The sequence below is a fragment of the Coregonus clupeaformis genome, unplaced genomic scaffold (assembly GCF_020615455.1).
Source record: "Coregonus clupeaformis isolate EN_2021a unplaced genomic scaffold, ASM2061545v1 scaf1764, whole genome shotgun sequence".
Lineage (NCBI taxonomy): Eukaryota > Metazoa > Chordata > Actinopteri > Salmoniformes > Salmonidae > Coregonus > Coregonus clupeaformis.
This window is the reverse complement of record NW_025535218.1, coordinates 44,036-59,422: the sequence shown is the minus strand read 5'-3', so window position 1 is coordinate 59,422 and position 15,387 is coordinate 44,036. Positions and strand designations below refer to the sequence as shown.

The 15,387-nt window shown below is 46.0% G+C and overlaps 1 pseudogene; it reads right to left on the bottom strand.

The window, feature by feature from the left end:
• Nucleotides 1-10,311: 10,311 nt before the first annotated feature.
• Nucleotides 10,312-12,334, bottom strand: LOC123487520 (annotated as a pseudogene).
• Nucleotides 12,335-15,387: the final 3,053 nt, after the last annotated feature.

Sequence of the window (15,387 nt, the reverse complement as noted above, 5' to 3'; positions counted from 1 at the left end):
TGCTCAACTCCCAAAACACGCTGAAACGAATGTGCACACACATACACACCATCTCATTATTGCAGTCCTACTAGGAAGACTACATTTGCATTCTAGAATACTGACATGAGCATGATGCTGCCTATTTGCCTGTAAAATGCCTATTTTGTTTGACTATAGAAAGAAGATGTGTAGGAAGTAGAATATTTCAGTGATATCCCATGGGATGATGCGGCGCACTCTACTCTGAAAAGCCTATTCTATACCATGATATAGCCCTATTCGGGTGGGTATTACTAGAGACGTTGGTTTTGTACTTATTATCCAAGCATGTGCATTTTTCCAGAGGACGATTCACACAGGATGAGTTTTTCCAAACTGCCCCCTGTTCTTTTAAATTAATCTTTTTTTTTATGAATTGAATCTTATGACGGATGCCTGGAAGTTTTTATTGTAAGCGTGAAGATATTTCAACGGCATGTCTAGACAATAATAGGCTACACTGATAACTCGTGCGTGGCTGCCAAATGTAGGCCTATAGGTCTCCCCATAATATTTAAATTGATAAAGTGTGATCATAATCATTATTTTAGCAATCCATCCATGGTAGACGTCCCTTCCTAATAACAATGCCCCACATCCTGCTGATTTGAGCTGCTGAACCGTATTTGCACTTGACTGTGTTTATGGATGAGAAAGTGAACTTGCCATTTCCAAAAGGTTTAGCGGGGATGCTGCTTTGAGATCTATTGCCTAGGACAGGGCTCTCTTACCCTGTTCGTGGAGACCTAACATCCTGTAGGTTTTCACTCAAACCCTAATCTAGCGCATCTGATTCAATAATTAGCTGGTTGATAAGCTGAATCAGGTTAGTTACAACTGGGGTTGTCGGATCACCCCCTCAAGCTGAACCTCGGCAAGAAGGAGCTGCTCTTCCTCCCGGGGAAGGACTGCCCGCTCCATGATCTCGCCATCACGGTTGACAACTCCATTGTGTCCTCCTCCCAGAGTGCAAAGAACCCTGGCGTGACACCCTGGACTATACCCTGTTGTTCTCCGCTAACATCAAAGCGGTGACCCGATCCTGCAGGTTCATGCTCTACAACATTCGCAGAGTACGACCCTACCTTACACAGAAAGCGGCACAGGTCCTAATCCAGGCACTTGTCATCTCCCGTCTGGATTACTGCAACTCGCTGTTGGCTGGGCTCCCTGCCTGTGCCATTAAACCCCTTCAACTTATCCAGAACGCTGCAGCCCGTCTGGTGTTCAACCTTCCCAAGTTATCTCATGTCACCACGCTCCTCCGCACACTCCACTGGCTTCCAGTTGAGGCTCGCATCTACTACAAGACCATGGTGCTTGCCTACGGAGCTGTGAGGGGAACGGCACCTCCTTACCTTCAGGCTCTGATCAGACCCTACACCCAAACGAGGGCACTACATTCATCCACCTCTGGCCTGCTAGCTCCCCTACCTCTACGGAAGCACAGTTCCCGCTCAGCCCAGTCAAAGCTATTCGCTGCTCTGGCACCCCAATGGTGGAACAAGCTCCCCCACGACGCCAGGACAGTGGAGTCACTCACCACCTTCCGGAGACACTTGAAACCCTACCTCTTTAAAGAATACCTGGAATAGTATAAAAGTAATCCTTCTTCCCCCACCCCCCATAAAAAATTAAATAAAAATAAAAGTGGTTGTCCCACTTGCTATCATAACTTGAATGCACCAATTTGTAAGTCGCTCTGGATAAGAGCGTCTGCTAAATTATGTAAATGTAAATGTAAATGTTGGAGCAAAAACCTACAGGAAGGTAGCTCTCCAGGAATATGGTTGGAGAGCCCTGACCTGGGACATCAACAGTCAGCCAGGGTTTCATTAAATAAATTATAGGCAATACCTTATATTGCACATTTCGGCCTAATTAAACTGATACATTTGGGGATGTTCAACTTCAATTCACTGGCACTATGAAGAACAGCTTAGCCATGCTCATTGATTGCCTAATATATACTTTAATATACTTTTGATGAATTTATGAGGCATTGCTAGATACAGATTACCAAGATACAGTATAGACCAGTGGTTCCCAACCAGGGGTACTAGGACCCCTGGGGGTACTTGGCATATCCACAGGGGGTACTTGAGAAGACTCATGAGACCATAGGTCTACTGGTAAAATGCACCAGGCGGTACTTCAGGGGTACTCCGGACAGAGCAAAATTCAGTTGGTGGTACAGTAACCCAAAAAGGTTGGGAACCACCGGTATAGCCTATGCGCACGGTTCTGACTGTCTCTCTGCCTGCCCCAATCCTCTCTCTCCCTCGCCTGTGCCCCTTTCTTTTCGCTATGAAAAACGCTAGTGTGTGTTGGACTTCGGTCTGTTGCTTGTAGAATAGCTCAGCATACTCATTGAAAGCCCCTACTTTAGTGAACTTGCACAAGACATTGCAAGCCAAGAAATTGCGATATACAGCATTGCGATAGCCTATAGCCTACATCTTTTGATTACCGATGCACGGTTCTGACTGCCTGCCTGGTGGCCGACATGCCTACCTATGCCTGGCTTTGCCCCTCCCATCTCCCTCTCTCCCTCGCTAGCTCTATCTTTATTTTCTGTGAAAGATGCTAGAGTTTATGTTCTCGAAGTAGACTACGGAAAATAGTTTCCTCCGTTGCAGAAAATACTGAATTTTAGGAGTCGAGGAGTCGATTCGGCCAAGCTTGACACCCAGAAATTGTAGTCGACACCGGGAGTCGACGGGCAAGGAGTCGACGAATCGATGCTTTTGGAGTCGACTCCCCACCACCACCTGTGAAATTGAGAGTCTGATTAGTAGCAGCTTTGTCTTCTCTTCCCTAGCAGTTTAAACTCAAACATTGAAAAACAACGTAGCTTGTGAACAAAACTATGTAAATAGCCATGAAACACAAGGACAAAAAGCAAAATTCATCAGTAGAAGAGAAGAGAGAGGTCCAAAGAGTAAGGTCGGTGAAGTAAGTCAGGCAGACAGTCGAAGACTCGTTGTGTTTCTTCGGCACTAATAGTACAAAACCCTGCCCGTAGAAAATCACTTTTCCTGATAGGTCTGTGCCTGAGAGAGAGACAGTGACCATAAATGAGAGAGAGACAAGCTCCATAAATGTAATCTGTAATGTATGTGGCGTGAGAAAAGCAACTTGATCACAATTGTACAGACAAAGTCAGTAGGTATCTGAATTGGTACTTACATTTTCATGGATTGCACCTCCATCACGCGGTCGAGTCGTTGCCATTGTTATCAACGTTCTACAGAAGCCGCAGCCACATTGATGTCCAAAAGTAAAACGGGGCTAATGACGTTGAACAGGAGCTATGACTGTTTCGCCTAAATTACACTATAGTGGCTTCGAAATACGATGACATTGCTAAAGTAGGCAAATATTTAGTAGGAAACAACTGCCATTATCATCATGTCATCGACTTCACTTTAGAAAGATGGCAATGTTGTCATTAGCTAGCCAAGTTTGTAAATAATTCCTAGAAATGCGAACTTTAGCTAGCTAAAGTTTGGTGGTCTCCTCTCGATCTTAGCTAGCTAGCTAACGTTAAACTGCAACTAAAGTTAATCTGGCAACATCAAAATGAAGACACAAGGTTTTGCTACTAATAAGTTACCTTCTGTAGAAATGGCATCGTGTTTTCAAGCTACAGTAATGTACTTTAGACCAAATCTTCATCAGCGCATATTGAGGATGTATTGAGTCAATATTCAGCTGGCCATCAGTCCTAAAACGAACGTTCAAAACAATATTGTGATGAAACATGCAACCCATGTACAGCGAGGGAAAAAAGTATTTGATCCCCTGCTGATTTTGTACGTTTGCCCACTGACAAAGACATGATCAGTCCATAATTTTAATGCTAGGTTTATTTGAACTGTGAGAGACAGAATAACAACAAAAAAATCCTGAAAAACGCATGTCAAAAATTTTATAAATTGATTTGCATTTTAATGAGGTAAATAAGTATTTGACCCCCTCTCAATCAGAAAGATTTCTGGCTCCCAGGTGTCTTTTATACAGGTAACGAGCTGAGATTAGGAGCACACTCTTAAAGGGAGTGCTCCTAATCTCAGTTTGTTACCTGTTGTGACGTCACGAGAGGCTACACAGCTTTCAGCGGGATTGCTCAAGTAGTGCATGGAGACAAGGTTCAAACAAAACAAGGATTTTATTATAGGTCTTGGGAAATTAACGAAAATATAACAAAATTCTGTTCTCTTGTGGCTCTTTAAGGGTTAACAGTTCAGGGATGTCTCTTCCACATCCAAAATCATAATTCTCACTCGCTCAGATAACTTTTCCCCAGCCTTACTGTAGTCCACGTTGCAGCTAGTGGCCAACCCAGCAAAAAGTCCTTCCAAATGTCTCTCACGTATTTCCACCGGTGCATATATCCAAAGGTGAGTATTTCCCAAAGGTAAGTATCTCCAAATCCTTATATTCCTCATGGAAGTGGACGTGCAGCACTCTTGTCCTCCAGAGAGCCCAGGTTGGAGACTGTGTCTCTTCACCCCCACACACTCCCTCAGTGTGTCTCTTCCCTTCCCAAACCTTCAGCTCATCAGCTCCTCATTTGTTTCAGCTGCGTGGGAAGATTGGCCATAGAGGGGTGGAGTTCCCGACCATACCAGCAGATGGAGCCATAGCTGTCTGGGTTTGCAGCCACCTCAGGGGGATGTAACGTCCCTCCAGGACACAGCCTCTCGTGACATCACACATCCCCCTTCCTCGGGACCGACGTCCTCGTCGGGTAAAGGCAGCGAAGAAGGCATCACGCCGGGAGAGGGCGTCCGCATTGCCGTGGTGCTTGCCAGCCTGCTCTCTCTTCAACTCCTCCAACTCTAGGACCAGGGACTCAGCCTCCTGTTGTCTCTCCTTGAGTTTCTTACTGAACGCATCAGCCTTGGTTTTAGCAGAGTTTAGCTTCTGTTGAGCAGCTTTCAGTTCCTTCTCTCTCTCTGCCTCCGCATTCTTCATCTTGTTCTCCAACACCTTGTACTTCTCCTCTGCCTTCTTCTGGACCTCCTTACTACTGCGCAGGGTCTCCTCACACTCCTCGATGATCCTGCGCAGCATCTCCAGCTCCTCCTGTTGCTTATGGAAGGAGCTCTGTTGGAGTTTAGCCTGGAGGATATCTAACTCTTCTGTCTTCATGTCTAACTGTTGCTTTAACAAACGATACCTCTCAGCGGTCCCCTTCAGACCAGACAGTTCTTTGTCCAGATTCTGTAGCTCCGTCTCTGTGTCGGTCTGGGCACCTGCCATCCCTATCAGAGCCCGGGGCGGGAGTGAGTAATTCAGAGGGATTGCACCGGAGCCTTCCCAGGATGAGTCTTGCCTCTCCGTTTCCGAGGTACTCGGGTTATCCTCTCCTGAGACTCTCTCCAGAGTGGGTAAAAGGCTGGGCAGTCTCGTCCAATTAGGACAGGGACGGGGAGGGAATCAACCACCCCCCGCCGTCGTGTGTATGGTTCCCCGTGTGCTGGTCATTGTAAGTTCAGTAATGGGGTATTCTCTGGTGTCCCCATGGACACAGGAAACTGGGAGGACTTTCCCGGGGTCAGACACGTTGGGCCCACCAAATCCTTACGCACCAGGGTGGCCCGGCTACCAGAATCCAGTAAGGCCTCCACATCATGGTGATTCACAGTTACCGGGCAGGTGGGGGTCGATCTGGGCCGCCATCTACGACTCCCAAGAGCGAGGCAAAACGGTGTGTGGGTGCTGAGCTGGAGGACTCCGCAGTGGGCATAGGTTCATCGGCTGGTTTCCCACACTGCCAGGAGATATGTCCCATCTCCCCACACCGGTAACACTGTCGAAGTTTCCCCCCTCCTGGTGTACTCTTCTTGGACCCGCCTGGTTTCTGTCTCCCCCTGGAGCCGGGATAAGTCCTGACGTGGCTGGGTTCGAGACCTTGGGGTCCTTTGGACGGGTTCTTCCCATTTGTGGTGGGGCCGCACTCCTGGGGTCTTTTCGGAAGCATTCAGCATCTCCGCTGTGGCCTGGTACTTTTCCACAGCTTCCACGGTCAGATCAGCCGTGGTCAAGGCCTGTTGACTGATGAACCGTTTTGCCTCATAAGGCAGGGCGCGTAGGTAACGATCCACCACAACGGCCTCCACCACCGCCGCTGCTGTATTCCTCTGCGGATCCAGCCATTTCCTTGCGATTCGGACAAGTTCATGCATCTGCGCCCGAGGAGGTTGGTCTGGTTGGAAGGTCCAGCCGTGAAAGCGCTGGGCCATACCAAACTTTGTGAGTCCATATCTGCTGAGGATCTCAGACTTCAGGGCATCATAGTCAGTAACCTGGTCAGGGCCCAGGTCCCGGACAGCATTCAGCGATTCCCCGGTTAGGAAAGGGGGCTAACAGACCAACCCACTGTTGCTTGGGCCAGGCTTCCCTAGTGGCCGTGGCCTCAAATGCATGCAGGTATGCCTCAATGTCATCGGTAGCTCCCATCTTAGATATAAAGTCACTTGCCTTTATTGGGCGGGTATTTTGGACAACCCTCTGTCTCTGCAACTGCAATTCCTCTGCCTTCAGAAGGTTGGCTTTCTTTTGCTCCTCCAAGAGAGCCACGTTTGCTTGCATCTGGGCGTGCTGGCCAGCAACAAGGGCTTTCAATATGTCCTCCATTTCAGTCGGGGCGGGGAGCCTACGGCCAACTTGGAAAACTGGGTGATCAAACCTTCGGTATCCTCCTCTGACATGCACTATTAATGCTTGGCGTGCCCGTATTCTCCACCATCTGTGACGTCACGAGAGGCTACACAGCTTTCAGCGGGATTGCTCAAGTAGTGCATGGAGACAAGGTTCAAACAAAACAAGGATTTTATTATAGGTCTTGGGAAATTAACGAAAATATAACAAAATTCTGTTCTCTTGTGGCTCTTTAAGGGTTAACAGTTCAGGGATGTCTCTTCCACATCCAAAATCATAATTCTCACTCGCTCAGATAACTTTTCCCCAGCCTTACTGTAGTCCACGTTGCAGCTAGTGGCCAACCCAGCAAAAAGTCCTTCCAAATGTCTCTCACGTATTTCCACCGGTGCATATATCCAAAGGTGAGTATTTCCCAAAGGTAAGTATCTCCAAATCCTTATATTCCTCATGGAAGTGGACGTGCAGCACTCTTGTCCTCCAGAGAGCCCAGGTTGGAGACTGTGTCTCTTCACCCCCACACACTCCCTCAGTGTGTCTCTTCCCTTCCCAAACCTTCAGCTCATCAGCTCCTCATTTGTTTCAGCTGCGTGGGAAGATTGGCCATAGAGGGGTGGAGTTCCCGACCATACCAGCAGATGGAGCCATAGCTGTCTGAGTTTGCAGCCACCTCAGGGGGATGTAACGTCCCTCCAGGACACAGCCTCTCGTGACATCACACTGTATAAAAGACACCTGTCCACAGAAGCAATCAATCAATCAGATTCCAAACTCTCCACCATGGCCAAGACCAAAGAGCTCTCCAAGGATGTCAGGGACAAGATTATAGACCTACACAAGGTTGGAATGGGCAACAAGAACATCGCCAAGCAGCTTGGTGAGAAGGTGACAACAGTTGGTGCAATTATTCGCAAATGGAAGAAACACAATGTCAATCTGTCAATCTCCTTCGGCCTGGGGCTCCATGCAAGATCTCGCCTCGTGGAGTTGCAATGATCATGAGAACGGTGAGGAATCAGCCCAGAACTACACGGGAGGATCTTGTCAATGATCTCAAAGCAGCTGGGACCATAGTCACCAAGAAAACAATTGGTAACACACTACGCCGTGAAGGACTGAAATCCTGCAGCGCCCGCAAGGTCCCCCTGCTCAAGAAAGCACATATACAGGGCCGTCTGAAGTTTGCCAATGAACATCTGAATGATTCAGAGGAGAACTGGGAGGAGTCTCGGAACCCAGAACCAAATTGTGCATGCATGCTGGCCAGCTACTAGATTTGGTTCTGGGGGCAGACCAACCTGGTCTCAGAGCATTTTGTATTATTCTGTTTCAATTCATATCTTATGTATTAATTTGTGGTTGTCCATCACCCATTTCATATGATATGTTACAAATAATATTATGTTACAAATTTGCAAAACGTACAATATGTTATGCTACGAATTCTAGCTAGGTGGCTAACGTTAGCTACCTGGTTAACATTAGCTAGGCTAGGGGTTAGGGTTTGGGTTAAGGTCAGGGTTAGGTTTAGAAGTTAGGTTAAAGGGTTAGGAGAATGGTTAGCTAAAAGGGTTAAGGTTAGGGTTAGCTAAAAGGGTTAGGTTTAGGGAAATGGTTAGCTAACATGCTAAGTAGCAAGTAGATGAAATGTTGCCTGTGATGAGATTTGAACTCGCAACCTTTGGGTTACTAGACATTCGCGTTATACGCCCACCTATCTACCCCGACCAACCACTGTACTTTAGTTTTTGCCTTAAGTAACCATCTGTCTTATGAACCATACGAAACACAACATGTCATACTAAATTGAATTTCAGATTTACTTACAGAATAATACAAAATGCTCTGAGACCAGGTTGGGCAGACATAGTCATACTGTGTGTGTGTGTGTGTGTGTGTGTGTGTGTGTGTCTATTTCCAAATTCTTTTGACTTGACAGAGCAGCCTGATATCAACCGAAGTAGGCTCACTTTCTGGACTTTAGTGTTTCTTTAATATTTGCTTTTTAGAGTCAAGGTTGGTCTAAGAGTAACACAAATGTTGAGTTAAGCATACAAACCTAACGCTAAATCACTAGCAGATCAGTCCAGTTCCATTTATAGCGCAGCGCACTGGAAAGCCGACGATGCGGTGTTTAAAGGAATTTTCCTTGACGTATGCAGAGATCGAATTAACGATAAATTCTGCAGATGACCGCTCAATCGGATATTACCTTTAAATGTCAAGCGTGTTTAAGCGGATTGAATCCCGGCCTAAATCCACATTTGCCCGAAACATGAGATAAGGAGTAAGTTTGCCTAACCCCTAGCCGGAACAGTCCTTCGGAGATACTGTATGTCACGAATTCCTCCGAAGCTGCCTCCTCTCCTTTTTCGGGCAGGCTTCTGCGTTCGTCGTCTCCGGCCTTCTAGCCACTGCCGCTCCTCATCTCATCATTCAAATTGTTTTGTCTTGTTTATTACACACACCTGGCTCATATCCCCTCATCAGTACCTGTATAAGTGTTCCCTCTGCCCCCCTTGTCTTTGTGTGTGATTGTTCTTTGTGGAGGTATTCGCATGCTCGTTGAGCATTTTATTATTTTTATCCCCAGGAACATTTACCCGTGTATGTTTGGTTCCCAGTACGCATTTAAGTCGCCCTGGGATCGTGTTTACGCATTGCTGCGGACTACCTTATTGAGCTGATTAAAGCATATTCCTTCTTCACACTCCTGTGCTTTACTCCATCCATCCCCTCGCCCACACTGTATCTACCACTATTATAAGCAGTCAGATTCAATGTGTAAATACCAATCATTTAAGTGATCAAAAATGTATGTAAATATCCTACAATAAAATAAAATTGTATTCCATGTTTAATCTGTGACAGGTAGGACTTTAAGTAGCGCAAGCCAGAGCAAGGGCCTCTTGTAACAAAGGAATATTCTTAATTGGGAAAAAGTCTGTCCTCTCCTCGAATTCTCCTTCCTCCTCTCATCCGTGACCGTAAACCGTTAAGTGGTCGCGTGTGTGTCAATTCGTTAATACACTGTAGGTGAATGGAGGAGTTTGCTCCTCTCATCAATTTCCTCCTCCGGTGGATGATCCTCAGGTGTATCTTATCGCGGAAGAGTTTAGAAATCCACATCACCCGCTTTGAAAGAGGTGTTGTTTTTCTCTTAAAAAGCGACATGCTACTTAATTATAAAATGTTTAGCAGAACTAGCTCAATTTATTTTTACCTCTTTACACATGTATTATGTGATTATGTGATTCCTCCTCTGTAAACGTAATTTGCCTGAGTCTCATTTCATACGGCGCATGTTTCCACGTTACCACAACCTCTGTCTTCTCCTCGATGGGGAGAAGACAGAGGAGAGGACGTGAGGAATTTAGCAAATCCCAATTGAGATTCTCCCTAGGCCTTTTCTCAAATGGATTTCATTGACTCCTTGCGTGTGACTAACTAATGTACGTACTGTACGTACTAATGTACGAATGGACGGAGACAGATCCATAGTCCCTCCGATTTCATCATGGGGGACAATGAGTGAGCCGTCCGATTTCAAATAAACCTATAATGAAGTCACCAACAAAGCTTAATTTAATTCCACACAAACCTTTTTTATTGCTCGAACGAACCAGTAATGTCATCATCATAAAGTCTCCAGTATTTAGAAGCTGTCACTTTCAACTGCTCTTTTTGCAGACATGTTTGTCCATAAACGGGCATACTGTGGCGCCACACCCCCAACACACCTCCAGAGAGTGGCCAATCGGTGTCTGCTTCTTGCACCGCTTACACCCGGCCACAATCCCCTGCTCGTGTCCCCGCCCACTTGACTCCGCCCCCTGTCTCTGCTGACTGATGAGCTTCTCGAGGGCATGCTTCGTGGCTGGGTCGCCACAGTGCGCAATGCCATTCACCGCCACCCGCTTGGGGTCTTTCACGCAGTCCTCCTCACGCCCATTGACGGTGGAGGGCAGCCAGGCCGTATCGTAGCCGCTCTGTTGCCACGAGTGCCACATTGCTACATTCTGCCCATCCATCTTCTTCACGCGGCCCACCCGGACCTTCAGCTGCAGTACCACGTGTTCCACAGAGGGGCAACCACTGGGGTAGCCCTGTGCCTTGGCTATGTCCCGGCTGCAGTAGACCCCCGGCCCAACGTGCCCCCCCGCCGAGGGTTGGAACCCCCTGTGATGATGGCTCGGGCTCTGTCACGGTGGGTTCCATGGTACATGGTGTAGCCTTGTCTGCCCCGCGGTGCCTGACCAGGTTTCAGGACACTCTGCTTCTCAACCACAGCCTCCCAACCGCTGAACTGCACCGACTTCGCTGGCATGGCTCTGCTAACGGACACACAGTTGACACCAATTTGTAAACAGATGATATCAATCAATCAAATGTATTTATAAAGACCTTTATACATCAGTAGTTATCACAAAGTGCTTTACAGTAACCCAGCCTAGACCCCCAAAATGCAAGCGAAGCAGAAGTGAGAGCACAGAGGCTTGGAAAAACTCCCATCAAGGAAGAAACCTGGAGAGGAACCCAGCTCAGAGAGAGGTGGCCTATCCTCTTCTGGCTGTACGGGTTAGGCTATATGTGTTGTACACATACAGCAATAATATATTTATTGGGGAAAAAAACATATTGAAGATGTAGACATAGAGAGGTTATCTTTTTCTAAAATCTCCCAACTCAAATGATTATTTACTCAAGTATGTTTCCATGATTTATTCCCCCCAAAAAGATGATTGACTAAGGCTTAATTCAATCCGTAGCGCTGAAGATCCGCTTTATAGGGCGGTTGACAAAGGCAATGTTCCCGCAGTTGCGAGACTGCATTCACGGTAAACGCTGAATATGTCGGCTCAATCAGAAATTATCTTTAAACGTGAAGTACAACACATATATTCTCTACTGATTGAATCAAGCCTTAAGTGTGCTAATTTGAGTAAAAAGTAAGATATCATAATGTATACAAAGTATACAAGGTGTCACTGAACAACACAAACCTTTTCCTTTTTACTGAACTAAACTCCATCTTCTCCCTCTATAGAGAGTTATTTGTATAGTCACCACCAGGGCTGGGGTCAATTAAGGGAATAATTTAATTCAAATCTCCCATCATTTATTATGAAGACTTTTCATTTTTACAGAACTAACTGAATTAAAGTCAACCCTGATCACCATACCAGCTGTACAGCATTAATTTGACAGGACTGAGAGAAAGCAAAACATACATATAGATAGTAATAACAATAAATGCAGTACTGTATAGTTACTACTATAGAAAAACTAAAATCTATGCTTTATAGATCCAAATGTGGTACAACTGACTGGCTGTGGAAAAGTTGCAAAAAATGTTTTACATTGTTTCTACCTTTCTCTCGTAATTAACCTACTTGTTCTGCCTCCAATGTTTTGACAGTGTTTCTCAGATAGTTTCACTTTCGATTTTTCAGGTCAACTCTGCTTCCTTGTGTGGCATCCATGGACATCATACCCAATAGAATTTCTTCAAACAATATCCCGTTTGCTTTAGAGATCACATTCACTTTCATTTTAAAGTGCTGTACACAGAATCCCACATTCTTGTAATCATGCTATTCTATATCGTAAGGTAAGACGATAGGTCCATTCTCATGGTAAGACATACCAGGCAATGTTTCCCTCTAGTGATTTTTGGGGATACAGCATGTATTATTTGTTCATTGGTCATCAGGGTTGTGGTTAATTCCATTTTAAATTCCAGTCAATTCAGAAACTAAACCAGATTAAATTACACATTTTCCTCATTGAAAACATTTAAGAGAATTGGAAATTGGAATTTCAGTGTAGTTCCTGAATTGACCGGAATTTAAATGGAATTGACCTCAACCCTGACGTTCATAAACAAAAAGTATACTCTGCTGGATATTGCCGGGAACTGGAACACGCTGTCGTACACGTCAATCCAGAGAATCCCTAACATGCTCAATGGGTGACATGTCTGTTGAGTATCCAGGCCAAGGAAGATCTGGGACATTTTCAGCTTCCAGGAATTGTGTACAGATCCGATGACATGGGGCCGTGCATTATCATGCTGAAACATGAGGTGATGGCGGTGGATGAATGGCACGACAATGGGCCTCAGGTTCTCGTCACAGTATCTCTGTGCATTCAAATTGCCTTAGATAAAATGCAATTGTGTTTGTTGTCTGAGGCTTATGCCTGCCCATGCCATAACCCCACCCCCACCATGGGGTACTCTGTTCACAGCGTTGACATCAGTAAACCGCTCGCTGTCTGCCATCTGCCCGGTACAGTTGAAACTGGGATTCATCCGTGAAGAGCAAACTTCTCCAGCGTGCAAGTGGCCATCGAAGGTGAGCATTTGCCCAATGAAGTCGGTTACGACGCTGAACTGCAGTCAGGTCAAGACCATGGTGAGGACGACAAGTATGCAGATGAACTTCCCTGAGACGGTTTCTGACAGTTTGTGCAGAAATTCTTTGGTTGTGCAAACCCACAGTTTCATCAGCTGTCTGGGTGGCTGGTCTCAGATGATCCCGCTGGTGAAGAAACTGGATGTGGAGCCTCCTGTAGCTCAGTTGGTAGAGCATGGCGCTTGCAACGCCAGGGTTGTGGGTTCGATTCCCACGGGTGGCCAATATGAAAAATGTATGCACTCACTAACTGTAAATTGCTCTGGATAAGAGAGTCTGCTAAATGACTCAAATGTCCTGGACTGGCGTGGTTACACGTGGTCTGCGGTTGTGAGGCTGATTGGACGTACTGCCAAAGTCTCTAAAACAACGTTGGAGGAGGTTTATGGTAGAGAAATGAACATTCTGTTCTCTGGCAACAGCTCTGGTGGAGAGACCTCTGTGGCATTGTGTTGTGTGACAAAACTGCACATTTTAGAGTGGCCTTTTATTGTCCCCAGCACAAGGTGCACCTGTGTAATGATCATGCTGTTTAATCAGCTTCTTGATATGCCACAGCTGTCAGGTGGATGGATTATCTTGGTTATCTAAGGAGAAATGTGTGCACAGAATTTGAGAGAATTAAGATTTTATGCGTATGGAAAATTTCTGGGATCTTTAATTTCAGCTCATGAAACATGGGACCAACACTTTACATGTTGCGTTTATATTTTTGTTCAGTGTATATTTATATAGTATTTAAAAATTCATCACATATTTATGATTTTATATGGGAATCAAAAAGCTTTCATGAATGTTCACCATGTGCTGATGTGCTAATCAACACTGTCAACAGACTCCATTATGACATCACAATGTAACGGAACCCTTGCCATTATGTCATTGCTGGTTCCATCTGACTGGCAACATTCTATTTCCACTCAGTTCATGATAGATCTCTCACAGAGATAGGTTAAGTTCTTATTTAGAGAGTGTTAATATTTATCATCAATGGCTTATCGAGGAAGAAAAACAAGTGAGTTTGACAAACTCCAGAAGGAGAACTCTAAGATGAAGAGTGTCATCGAAAACTTGAGGAAGCAAAACATGGCTTTAAACCAACAGGGTGACCAGGACAAGTCTTCAAGTTTTGTAAGGCTCATCAGTTTTTCTAAAGTTTTTCTAAAATATCACTGTGTTTATTTTGTGGTTTCATAGATATACAGTAGGCTTACATCCATAAAATCTTTAGCTTAAAAGCTTTATATGACACACTGTAGAAACTATTTTGACTACTTCACTTCTGCTATTCATTTCACCATTGTGATCCAGGGCTATCAGGAGAGCTACACAATCCCAGAAGGCCATCGTGGCTTCATCAGTGACGCCAGACTTCGGCAGATGCAGAGAGCTGAGAGAGAGGCCATGGAAGCAAAGCAAAGGAAGATAAGTGCTGTCCACGAGAATTATGTCCGGACTGCTCTCGTCGGGTGTTGGCAGCACCTTCGCGCCACCACTTCATCCCCACTATGCAGTGCACTCTGCCCCCGAAAGCTCCGCTAAGGCCTTTGCCACGAAGGCTTGAACACATAGCTCTGGCCCCACTGAAGAAAGTGGTGGGGGTGGACGGAGCCCAAGTTCGACCCGGATCTCACTCTCTGGAGTCCATCCAGGTAAAGAAGTCATTCAGCAGTAGTAGCGTGCATCCTGTCCCCGACCCTTCCACTGGAGCTCCCTCCAAAAGGGGCAAGAAGAGGAAGGGCAGGCGGGAGTCAAGGCCCTGAAAGTCCATTCGGACCAGGGCTGTGCTGACAACAACGGACCCATTGACCTGTTGGAGGAGGTGAGGGCCATGGAGGCTCACCTGAAGGAGGAGGCCTGGAAGGTAGGATGGACTTCGAATTTATTGTAAATGTGCAGATTTGCAGTTCGGGATTATACTTGGACTGATAAATTGCCAAACTAGACAGTGGTTCCATGTCTTAGGACACTGTCTATGACAGCATGATAGAATAGATCATAGAATACAAGATCTCTCTATGTATTAGTTAATGTATATAGTTCCATATGTATTTCTATGATAGGAGCATTATTTTTTGGTCTACTCCAAAGGTGGTACATGCGGTGAAGGCCATGGGCAGGAGAAGTTTGAGCCCGGTCATGTCTATGGGGGAAATAGCCACCAGCTCTCTGGGAAGCCTGAGCTCAGTGGATATGAACACCCTGAGGAGCTCCGTGACTACTTGAATGTCGGGACCCCGGTCACGCCGCGTGACCCCACACCCAGGCCTACTCCCCCTCC